At 40.0% G+C, this 12968-nt stretch overlaps 1 protein-coding gene across 1 annotated transcript in view; it reads left to right on the top strand.

Annotated features, from left to right (window-relative positions):
• Window positions 1-10251, top strand: part of LYRM4 (LYR motif containing 4) — a 264832-nt gene extending 254581 nt beyond the window's left edge. The window contains exons 3-5 of the transcript XR_003521386.2: window positions 8929-9143; window positions 9737-9905; window positions 10034-10251. The gene's annotated coding sequence lies outside the window, so the exon portion shown is untranslated. The remainder of the gene's footprint in view (window positions 1-8928; window positions 9144-9736; window positions 9906-10033) is intronic.
• Window positions 10252-12968: the final 2717 nt, after the last annotated feature.

Genomic DNA, 12968 nt, shown 5'->3' with positions numbered 1-12968 from the left:
AAAGAAACATTGACCATTTTTCACTTAAATTTATTTGCAATCTTTCATTTAAATTGGCACTAATGCTACCAGTTATTTCATATTTTTCTGTTATTTGACATGAAATCTGCATAGTTTGTGAGGTTGGTTGGTGATGAGAACACAAAAAGGTGATGTTGTAGATGGCGAAGATTGCCCGTAGAGTTTGCAGTGTCCAACCTGCAACCTTGCATGCCTTTCAGCTCTGAGATGAACTTTTTCCTCCTTTTTCTCCTTTCTCAGCCTTCATCGTGGAGTGAATGGACCGCAATCTGCCTCACTTGAGAATGGAAAGTTGGGGGGATGGGCAGGGGGACAGGTACACCTGCACGGCCCCCTGCCTTGTGTTGATTCCCACTTTGTGGGTTCCACTGGGTGTTGACATTATTCTGGGCTTTACCGAAACAATGTACTAACTCCTGGTCTGTACAGCTGACTTTTAATAGCATTTTGGGAAATTTTACCTCCTTCAGAGATTAGACAAGGAAGAAGAGGGATCTGTTCTCAAACAATGAAGGAGTTCTTGAAATTCATGCTACCTTTTGCAGGTCCCCTTAAAATCCTGATCTCCTTTAGGGCTTCCAGACCCAATTCCAATGTGTGGGTGAATCCCCTCCCATACCACCAGTGCTGCTATCAGGGCTGCGATGTCAGAATATAATTTTCCAAATGGTCCTGTTCTATGTGGTGGATAAGTCAGGGGTATTAGGGAACTATATTTTAATTACACTGTGGCCTTATCTGCTTATGTGGCTTGACTGATTTCCAAATACTCTGCTGTGCATTGTTTCTATTTAAAAAGTATGGCTAAGCTCAAACTATGGAAAGAGTCCAGATGTCCACTGATGGATGAATGGATAAAGAAGATGTGGTATATATACAATGGAATAGTACTCGGCCATCAAAAAGTATGAAATCTTGACATTTGCAATGACATAGATGGAACTAGAGGGTATTATGCTAAGCGAAATCAGTCAGAGGAAGACAAATATATGATTTTACTCATATGTGGAATTTAAGAAACAAAACACATGAACATAGGGGAAGGGAAGGAAAAATAAGATGAAAACAAAGAGGGAGACAAGCCATAAGAGACTCTTAACTCCAGGAAACAAACTGAGGGTTGCTGGAGGGAAGGTGGTAGGCAGGATGGGGTAACTGAGTGATGGGCATTAAGGAGGGCACTTGATGGAATGAGCAGTGGGTGTTATATGCAACAGATGAATCACTAAATTCTACCTCTGAAACTATTAATATACTATATGTTAATTAAATTGAATTTAAATTAAAAAAAAGTGTGGCTAACCAACTCAAACAAGTTGATAGAAGGTAATTCTATTGTAATCTGGATGGAAAGCCTTGTGAAATATTTTAGTTACTGTAGCATACCAATTTTTAAAATAAGTCATGTGACTTACTTGAGTTCAATTTCTCCCAACATCAGAGTTAGGGTAGAAAAGTATGAATGTGAGTAAAACTAGAATGAATGCACCAGTACCTCTGAATTGACTATATTCATTACCCTGCCATGATGAAGGTACCATTGTTTCCTCTACTAAATCTTACCCATCCATTAAGATCTCAATTTCCTCCTTCTGTGATTTTCCCTTCCTTGAACATCTCTAAGACCCACTTGATTAGGCGCCACCTTGCCCTATAGATTTTTTTTCCAGTTTCGTATCCCAAAATAGTTTTTAATTTCCATGAGGGCAGGAGATGTTATCTTATGCTACTTCTGCACTGGCAGCACCATTCAGCTCCGTGTTTCGCATCCAAGTAAGAGGTTCTGTTTCTCAAGCTGGTTACAGTGATATCACAGTGATAACTTCTGCAAGAAGACATAACAATCCTCAGTGTATACACACCTAATAACAAAGTGTCAAAACATGCAAAGTAAGAACTGATAGAACTACAATGAGAAATAGATGAACCCATGATTATAGTGAGAGACTTCAGCAACACTCTATTGGTAATTGACAAACCGAGCAGGCAGAATGTCAGCAAGGCCTGATGGAACAGCATAATCAATTACTGGATCTAAGTGACTACTTCAAGTGAAGCAGATCTTGTAGACTACCTCATCCAACAGCAAGACAATATAACATATCTACATTAGGTACATAACAACAAACCATCAAAATATATGAAACAAAAATTGACAGAATTAAAGGGGGAAATATAGAATTCTACAAAAATAATTGAAGACCTTAATACCACACTCTCAGTAATAAAGAGAATAACCAGACAGAAGATAAGCAAGAAAATAGAGGACTTGAACAACATGATTTCCCAACTAGGGGTAATAGACATATACAGAACATTCTACTCAACAGTAACAGAATACACATTCTTCTCAAGTATATTTGGGACATTCTGGAGGATAAGCCACAAATGTTAATACACAGATAAGTCTTAATATATTTAACCAGATAACTATGATATATAATATCTTCTCTGACCACAACAGGATAAAGTTAGAAATTAATACAGAAGAAAAACTAGAAAGTTAACAAATTTGTAGATATTTACACACTCTTTTTTATTTAACGAGTTATTTATGTATTGGAGAAAGAGAGAACGCATACAAACAGGGGGAGGGACAGAGGGAATCTCAAGCAGACTGTGCTGAATGTGGAGCCCAATGCAGGGCTCAGTCCCATGACCTATGAGATCATAACCTAAGCTGAAACCTAGAGTCAGACCCTCAACCAATTGAGCCAACCAAGCACCCCTAAACAACAAACTCTTAAACAACAAATGGGTCAAATAAAAAATCACAAGGGAAATTAGAAAATACTTAGAGATGCATGAAAACAAACACCACACCCCAAAACTTAGGGGACCCAGCAAAACCAGTGCTAAGGGAGAAATTTATACCTCTACATTTTTATATCAAAAACGAAGCTCTCAAATCAATAACCTAACATTACAATTTAAGGAATTAGGAAAAGAAGAATATGTTAAACTCAAATCTAGTAGAGGAAAGGAAATAAAGATCAGAGCAGAGATAAATAAGAGAATAGAAAATCAATGAAACAAAAAGTTGGCTATTTGAAAAGATCAACAAAATTGACAAATTTTTAGCTAGATTAATTTAGGAAGATAGAAGATTCAAATTACTAAAATTAGAAATTACACCATATACAATATTGAACTCAAAATGGATCAAACATCTAAATTTAAGAGCTGAAACTATAAAACTCTTCAAAGAAAACACAGGGGAAAACCTTCATGATATTAGATTTCACATTTACTTCTTGGATATGATACCACAGGCAACAAAAGAAAAATAAACAAATTAGACTTCATCAAAATGAAAAAAATTTGTGCATCAAAGGACACGATTAACAGAGTAAAGAGGCAACCCACAGAATGGGAGAAAATATTTGCAAATCAAATTTATAGTGAAGTATTAATATCCAGAATTCAACAATACCAAAAACTTGATTAAAAAATAGGCAAAGGACTTGAATAGGTGTTTCTCCAAAGAAAATATACAAATGACCAAGAAGCACATGAAAAGATACTCAGTATCACTTATCATTAGGGAAATATAAACCAAAACCATAATGAGGTACCACCCGACACCCAAAGGATGACTACTATTTAAAACAAACAAACAAGCAAACAAAAAATAAAAGATATGTTAGTTAGGATGTGGAGAAATTGGAACACTTGTGCACTCCTGGTGAGAATGTAAAGAGATGCATCCACTATGGAAAACATATGGCAGGGCGCCTGAATGGCTCAGTTGTTAAGTGTCTGCTTTCGGCTCAGGTCATAATCCCAGGATCCTGGGATCAAGTCCTGCATCGGGCTTCTTGCTCAGCAGGGAACTTGCTTCTCCCTCTGCCTGCTACTCCCCCTGCTTGTGTTCCCTCTCTTTCTCTCTCTGTCTCTCTGAAAAATAAATAAATAACATACTTTTAAAAAAGCATATGGCAATTCCTTAAAAAATTAAAAATATGATTACCATATGATCTAGTAATTCCAATTCTGGGCATTTACCCAAAAGAATTGAAATCAAGGACACTAAGACACTATACTTACACACATTGTTTATAGCAGCATTATTCTCAATAGCCAAAAAGGGGAAGAAACCCAAGTGTCCATCAATGGATGAATTGGAAAAAATGCAGTAATACATACAATGGAATATTATCCAGCCTTAAAAAGAGATGAAATTTCAGACATGTGCTACAATAAATTAGGTAGCCAGAAAAAAACAAATACTGTATGATTCCACTCATATGAGGTACCTAGAATCATCAAATTCACAGAGACAGAAAGTAGAATTGTGATCACCAGGGGCTGAGGGGAAATGGGAAAGGGAAGTTATTGTTTAATGGGTACAGAGTTTCAGTTTTACAAGATGAAAAAAAATTCTACGGTTGGGTGGAGGTGATGATTGCACAAACCTTGAGTGTACTTAATACTACTGAACAGTACATTTTAAAAAAATGCTTAAAGTGGTAAATTTCACAATTTTAAAAAATAAATGATATTTTAAAAGATGAACAAACTATGGCTCTATACAATGCATGGTGAATATCACCATCATAATGGTGCAGGAAAGAAATCAGATGCAAAAGTTTACAAACTATATAATTCCATTTATATATCTTAAAACAAATGGAAAAATGAAACTGAGGTCTGGCTTCCAGTAATGATGAAGTAGCCTGTGAACTAACACTCTCACAGATAACAATGATAAAATCTGGACAAAATATTATATATAGTTATATAGAAATATGTACCTATACATAATACACATGATGTATGTGTATATATTTCCAATAAAACAAGCAGAAGAGGAGGGAAGTCTACCCTTGAATGATGGGAATTGCAACAGCAAGTATTTGCAAGCTTGAGTCTTTTTGCCTCAATGCACTTCACAATCTGTGCATGGCCCATGTAGGCGGAAAACCACAGTCTTACTGGTGGTGTCAGAGAGGACATACTTGGGGTTAGCAAAGTAGGTAGAAACTTAGGGGAGAACTTTTGGAAGGGAGAGAGCCACGAAAGGGTAATTTCCAAAATACATATGTAAGTTCCCCTAAATAAGGGCTAGATCTTTAAACTACATATGTGCAGAGCATCCTTTAGGGGGCCCAGCCTGAAAGAGGATTTCAGCTGTGCCCACTGTAGGTGAGGTTTTGAGTCTAGCCAAGTTAACTCTGTGCTAGGAAAATAACACTCTTCAAAGGAGTAAAACAGAATTCAGGGTCTCTATAACTATCGCTGATAATGTCTAGTATGCAATTTTAAAAAATCATGAGATGTGTGAGGAAGCAGGAAAGTGTATTCTATATACAAGACAAAAAGCAGGCCGTGGAAACTATCCCTAAGATATCTACGATGTTGCAGTTAGCAGACAAGGATTTGAAATCAGTCATTATAAATATGTTCCTGAGGGTAAAGGAAAATAGTCTTATAATTAATGAACAGATGTGGAAACTAAGCAGAGAAATGGAAATTATAAAAAAAAAAGTTAGAAAGATGACAAAAGGAAAAGGAATTAACTTTTGAGCTTGTCAAAATTTTAAAATCCAACATTTGGTAGAAAACCTAAATTTTTAGGTCCAAGAAGTTTTTTATTATTTTTTTAATTCTTTTTTTTCCTAAATTTTATTTATTTATTTATTTGAGAGAGCGAGAATGAAAGATGGAGAGAGAGCACATGAGAGGGGGGAGGGTCAGAGGGAGAAGCAGACTCCCCGCTGAGCAGGGAGCCTGATGCAGGACTGGATCCCAGGACTCCAGGATCATGACCTGAGCTGAAGGCAGTCGCTTAACCAACTGAGCCACCCAGGAGCCCCCAAGAAGTTTTTTAAAAAACTCAAAAGAAAATACAAATAAAACTAAACCTAAGCACATCATAGTCAAACTGCAAAAATCCAAACATGATAAGAAAATCTTGAAAGCAGCCAGGGACGGACACCACACTATGTAGAGGGGATAATAATATGAATGATGGATGATATATCATTCAAGAACAAGAGACAAATCAACAATGAAATGATATCTTTAAAGTGCAGGGGAAAATGTCAATATGAACACAGGATTCCACATTCCCTCAGCAAAAATCTCCTTCAAAATGAAGCAGAAGCCACAGTGGGATGCCACACACCTATTAGAAATGGCTAAAATAAAAATAAAATTGCAAATAGCAAGTACTTTTGAGGCTCTGGAATGACTAGAACTGGAAATGCAAAATGGTACAGTGTTTGGAAAATAATTGAGCAGTTTTTTGTAAAGTTAAACATTAGATGACCTAGATATTCCACTCCTAGTATTTAATGAAGTAAATTGAAAACTAATGTTAAAAACTTGTGTGTGAATATTTATAGCCACTTTAGTCATAACTGCCAGAAGCTGGAAATAAACCAGGTGTTCTTTAACTGGTGAGCAAATAAGTACACTATGATGCATCCATACAGTAGGATACTCCTTGGCAACAAAAGGAGCAAACTTGATTCACACAAGGATAGGGATGTATCTTAAATGCATTTCTCTAAGTGAAGGTAGTCAGACCCCAAAAGCTACATATTACATGATTCTATTTACATGACATTCTAGTAAAGGAAAAATTATAGGGGTGAAAAACGATCAGTGGTTGCCAAGGATAAGGTGGGGGAGGAGCTGACTACAAAGCGGCAGCACAAGAGACTTTCTGGAGAGATCTTTATTGAATCTACAGTGTTAGCCATTTAGGACATCAGTTACCTTTGTGACGGAGGGAAGGAGAAAGTGATTGTCAGGGAGACTGAGGAAAGCTGGTTCAAGCTCTTGGTCACACAGATGTATTCAATCTGTAATAATTCACTGAGCTTTACATGAAGAGTTTCTGCATCTATTTCAGGATGCAGTTTATATGTCAATTAAAAAATTTTAAGATTTATTTGAGAGAGAGAGAGCGTGCGCAAGTGCTCACACATGAGCTGGGGGGAAGGGGCAGAGGGAGAAGCAGACTCCCCCCACCGAGCAGGGAGCCTGACCCCACTTGGGCTCCATCCCAGGACCCTGGGATCAGGACCTGAGCAGAAGGCAGCCTCTTAACATCCCTGAGCCACCCAGGCGCGCCTCTGTCAATGAAAATTTAAATACTACATATTTGCATAAAAATCCTAACTCAGTGTCTCAGAATAACAGCAGCCTTTTGTTGTGTTTTGTGTTTATGTAAAACACGTTTGCTCATGGCATCATCAGATGGATTTTAATATTCCAAAGTATTACCGTTTGCTCATGGATCATCAGATGGATTATATTCCAAAGTATTACCGTCCTAAACCTTGGGTGAGCTCTTAGGGTCTTTCCATTTTTGCTTCAGTTTGGTAAGTCACGTGGTTTTGATTTTTTTATGATGCAGTGTTTTTCCAGAGAAGTCCTCCCTTCCTAAGATGTGTACCAACACCAGGACACCTAGCACGGTTCCTTGCACATTGTATACACAATACTTGGGGCACTGTGTTGACAGGAACAAACTCAGTAGGAGAAGCTTGTTTGTGCACAGGCTAGTGAGCAGGTGATGGCAGATATGACTGAAAAGCTACACTCGGCAGCAAATGTTTTCATACTTTATTTGATCAACTATTTGCAACTAGTTCAGCCAATGATAATTGGTTTAACGAAGTGGTTTTCAGCCTTGGCCACACACTGTGATCACCTGAAGAGCTATTACCTGATGCCCAGGCTCTGCTCCAGGGATTCGGATGTAATTGATCTGTCGTAATTTGGGCTCTGGGAATTTCAAAAGCCCCCCCCAGGTGATTTCATATGGAGCCCCGGGTGAGGACCACAGATTTGGGGCCAGGGATGCATCAGCTGTAAGTGATTTCCATGTGTGCTCCAGGGTTTTAGAAAACAGTTCTGCCCTGTTAAAATCAAAGGGCTACTTTGGATTACTCAGCTATCTGTCTAAACTGCAACAGGAGGAAATATCTTCTTAGCAGATCCATCTTTATGTCACTTGCTTTCAGAATAAGGGGTTGCTTCGGGCACAGCAGTTTGATTTCGTCTGTGTTGAAAATCATTAATAGCCGGGACGCCTAGGTGGCTCAGTCGGTTAAGCGTCTGCCTTCGGCTCAGGTCATGATCTCAGGGTCCTGGGATCGAGTCCCACATCGGGCTGCCTGCTCAGCGAGGAGCCTGCTTCTCCCTCTGCCTGCCACTCCCCCTGCTTGTGCTTCCTCTCTCTCTCCCTACTAAATAAGTAAAATCTTTAAAAATAAAAAAAGAAAATCATTAATAGCCTACAGATACCAAAAAGGGATGAAAAGAATTTGCAAACATGTGGAGCGCATTATACATGTTTTCAAATTTCTCCTATGATTAGAAAGGAAAGCTACATTGCTGAAGACTTGATTTCCTAAACAGCCCTTAGCCATTTCCCTAAATTATTTCAAGTGTTTCCAAGATACTCAGTGTTCTCTGAAGGGGATTATTCCCAGGGTGAAGGGTACGAGATGGATGCCGATCTCAAAGGAATTCTGCTTCTACTGCAGAAGCCTCACTAGCAGAACCTCTGATGACGAGGGAAGCTGCAGGGGCAGCATGATCCTCGTGGAGGCGGGGGAGTGCTTTAGTCAGGTGGAGTCGAGACAGGGTCCCAGCCCAGCCATTTAGTTGCCGTGGGGCTTTGGACAAGTTTCTTGACTTGGATGACAGTTACGTAAACCTCTTGCAGGAAAAGGCCTAATACTGACTGCAAAAACACCAGCGATTCTTCATTCCTCCTTGTGGCCCACGCCCTCCTCTGCAATGTGATTTTACCGCTGCTCCCATTCAGAGGCTGACTGTCTTCCTCTGGTCTTACTCGCTCTGGCCAATAACAACGCAGTGGGTATGATGACTGTGCCAGTTTGGGGCGTGGGCCCAAAAGGTCTTAGATGCTTCTGCTTTTTCTTTCAGAATACAGCTGTCTCCAAGCCCATGTGAGCCCGCTGGAGGATGAGATACAATGAGGAAGAGAGCCAAGGTGCCCACTTGACAGCCAGCTCGCCCCCAGAAGCAGAGCCCCCTAGTCAACGAGCAGCTAACCACACACGCATGAAGGAGCCCAGCAGAGACCAGACTGGTCCTGCGGAACCCAGCCTAAACTGCTGACCAGCTCAGTCATGAGCTAGGTAAGTACTGGGGTGGTTTGTTACACAATAGCTAACTAGTACATACACCAATCACAGACACTATGTCAAGATTCAATGATCTATTAATTACAGGTTACTTGGCAAACAGTAGGCAACCTATAGGTGCTGATTTCCTTCTTCCTTTATTGAAAGTTGCATCTCTCAAGTTAAACAGAAATACATGCAGACGTGTATGTATGTGAATGGTGCTTAAGCTCACACAGCTCCCCACACTGCAAGAGGAAGTGGGCGACCAGAGTCTGACTGCGAGGGCCCAGGGCCAGACGGCGAAATAAGTTTGCCTTTTCTCCCTCCGAATCTAAACTCTGGAGGTCAAGGCTGTGGACAGATCTAAAGACATGGAGTTCCCTCCTTTGGGGGCTCCATCTTCCTTCTATTGCTGTCTGACCTCTGGGAAGGGGGAATGGACCCACCCCAAGACGCAGTTTGTTGGGAAGCCATGGTCTACTTTAGGAAACTTCCTCTTGGGGCACCGTCTCTTCTCACCTTGGGCTGAGGGGAAGAGGTTGGTGGGGAAGGGGTGATGCCTCTGGAAGGGAAGGGGATGTTTTCAGGCACTTCACTTCCCCAAGGTCAAGAGGAGTCACCTCCCCAAGGTCAAGAGGAACCCTGAGTGCTGCATTTCCAATGTGACAGCCTCTCAACACATGTGAGTGCTCAGCACCTAGAACGTGGCTGGTCCAAGTTATGATGCGCTGAAAGTGCAAAATAGAGTGAATTTCAAAGATCTAATACAAAAAGGTGAAATATTTCATTAATAATTTTATATTGCTTACACATTAAAATAATATCTTAGATATATGAGGTTAAATAAATTCATAGTAATACCATCAATTTCACCTGTTTGTTTTTATTTTCTCTAATGTGAGTGTTGAGATTTAAAACTACAGACGTGACTCACTTCCTGCTTCTACCGGACATTGCTCTCTTCAAGGACCGCCTCCTTTTCAAAGCGCGGGCTGCCTCCTCAGAAGAGCAGAGGACAGGAAGATTAGGAAATCTGAAATTTTGAAAGAACTTGGCATTTTACTGGTTCCACTTGTGAATAAGGGATTTAATAAGGCTTTAAATTTAAGATTTAATATTAAAAATAAAACGCATCATTTCAACATCGTGTTAGGAATTGGTATCGTTTTGCACGAGGGTTGCAGAAGCAATGCGAAGACATGGTTCTTGGCTCCAGACCTTTACTACTTAGCCTCTCACAGATTGGCTCCAGGTCCTGATATTTCCATTTTACATTAGATCCCCTTCCTCCAGGGTGATTAAGGAATAAGGCTGAAATGAAGTTTGAAGCTCTCACAAACCAAAGGATTTTTCTTTCTGTGGCTTTACCAGCATTTTTAGTTTCTAATATTAGAAATACAAATTGCAGGCCACAGCTGGGAAAAAGAGTGTAATGAATTGAGTCTAGAATCACACTACAGCTAATTTTCACAGGCATGTGCATTACCAAAAAGGGACATTACTTCCAACAATTCCAATACGTTCCCAGGACTTAGTCCACACCAAGCATCAGACTGAAAGTCCTCAGTGCCGTCACTGGTATAGAAATGGGACCATGCGCTGCATCCAGACAGGGCTGGGATGCTGTGAAGAGAGCAAATCTTCACAAAAACACTAAATAATAACACTCTCTAGTGAAAGCATGATGGTCGTTAGTTGATGCAAGGCAACTTTCTTTTTCTTTTCTAATAAACAACATCTTCAAGGAGAGAAGCCCAGCCTCCATGCAATGCTTCCGTGGCTACTCAGGGATATGACCGAATTCAAGAGCAATAAAGGAGATGAAAGCCACATTTTAAATGTAAACAGATGGGTCACTGAAAAATTTTCAGATCCATAAATCCATGTATATGTTAATCATCACAGTATTGTGAGATGCAGGGAAACGATAAAGCATGTGCCGCTTATTATATATTCCCCCCACCTTTCTCAAGTTCCTAAGTGCAGATACTCTATGAGAAAAAACAATTCCAATTGACATCAATGTGAACATTTAGTATTATAAAATTAGTTTTTTTCATTTTGTTTAACTTTAAAGCCAAAGATACATACTTCTACCTCTAACATACTGCATTTTCATAAAAACTCTGAATGTGAAAAGTTTCCTTTCTTCGATTACTAACAATAATTGCAAAACTGCCCATTCTACGAAGAACACTCTTCTAGGAACTGTGGGGAAATGGAAAAGAAATAACAAATATTGTTCCCATGACCTGGCAAGTCCCTCAAAGCTGGGGCAGAGAGATCGTTTCTCCGGGGCTTAGCACAGTGTCTGGCAAACAGTAGAAGCTTAATTAAGAGCTTGTTGATTGGATAAATGAATACTTCCAATGCACATGGAGGCCAAATACAGGTAAGTTCCACACTTGGTGCTGTGGACGGATGTGCGGAAGCACACTGACCGCCACCTGTATACCCATTCCTTCCTGGGATTTAGCCACGCCCTGCTCCCCAGCCCCAGGGCAACGCTTCCAGCTGTGGGAGAACTTGGGGATTTCTCTCTCCCAAAGTTCTTACCTCATCGCCATCTCCCTTCCCTCTGTCCCAACTGTCCTCCCACCTTTTATTCTGCCTTCCTCTGCTCAGAGCTCTGTTCCTTCTACGTGGAGCAGTTCCCGCCACTACACTTCCCTCCCAGCCCCTTCCCTTTCCTTCCCTCCCCGCCCCTCCTGCTGTACCTCTTCCAGCAGTTCTTGTCTGCTTTTCCTCATAAAATAACTCTTCTTCCACTCTCTGCCTCATTCGCATTCACTGGAGGAATCAAACATTCACCCCACAGTTTAGTATTCCACAGATTTGGAAAAAAAGGAAGTCATATTGTGGAACGAGAACCAGTGCCATCCACTTCTACAGATGCCGGAAGTAGTTTAAGAGCCGTTAGAATCGGCAGAGAAATCTTCATCGTTCTCATTTCCTTCTAATTAAGTTATTTTTCTCCAAGCACCAGCAGTCAAGACAAATTTTTATTGTGCCAGATATAGGAAGGAATGAAGTACCCACCCTGCTGCAACTTGGACGAACCTGGAGAACATTATGCTGAGGGAAAGAAGCCAGTCGCAAGAGTCTAAATATTATAGGATTCCATTTGTATGAACTGTCCAGAAAAGACAAATCTAGAGGGATGGATGAATGGATGCCTAGGGCCAGGGTAGTCAGGTGGGAGCCTAGCAGCTACAGGGAGTTTCTTTTTGATGTGATGAAAAGGATCCAAAATTGACTCGTGCCAGTTACACACATCTGTGCATAGACTAAAAACCATTAAATTATACACTTTAAATGAATGAATTATACAGGACATGAATTGTATCTCAAGAAAGCGGTTTAAAATTTTTACAAATGATGAATTGTTTTACACATACAAAATTATATGGTATACAAATAGACATTCTGTATCTGTCACCTGCTTAATAAAATTTTACCACTACCTTTGACGCCCTCTGCATGGCCCTTCCCAAATACAACTCTTTGCCTCCCCTCCTAGAGAGTCATTCATCTGAAATTTTAAACAATTATTATTCCACTTTCATTATAATTTTGCCACATATGTATCTCTAAATAGTATAATGTTTAGCTTTGCAAGTTTCGACTTTCTACAGATGTATGTGCCAAATATACTTGTCCCTTCCCTTTCTCTTTCCGCGTTGTATTTTTTGAGAGTCTTTCACATTTTATTTTATTTTTTTTTTTTTAAAGATTTTATTCATTTATTTGAGAGAGAGAGAGAGAGAGAGAGAGAGAGAGAGCACATGAGATGGGGGAGGGTCAGAGGGAGAAGCAGACTCCCTGCTCAGCAGGGAG

This window comes from Zalophus californianus, chromosome 7, assembly GCF_009762305.2.
Source record: "Zalophus californianus isolate mZalCal1 chromosome 7, mZalCal1.pri.v2, whole genome shotgun sequence".
Lineage (NCBI taxonomy): Eukaryota > Metazoa > Chordata > Mammalia > Carnivora > Otariidae > Zalophus > Zalophus californianus.
Note: the sequence above shows the minus strand (reverse complement) of the source record. Positions and strands in the feature narration are given on the sequence as shown.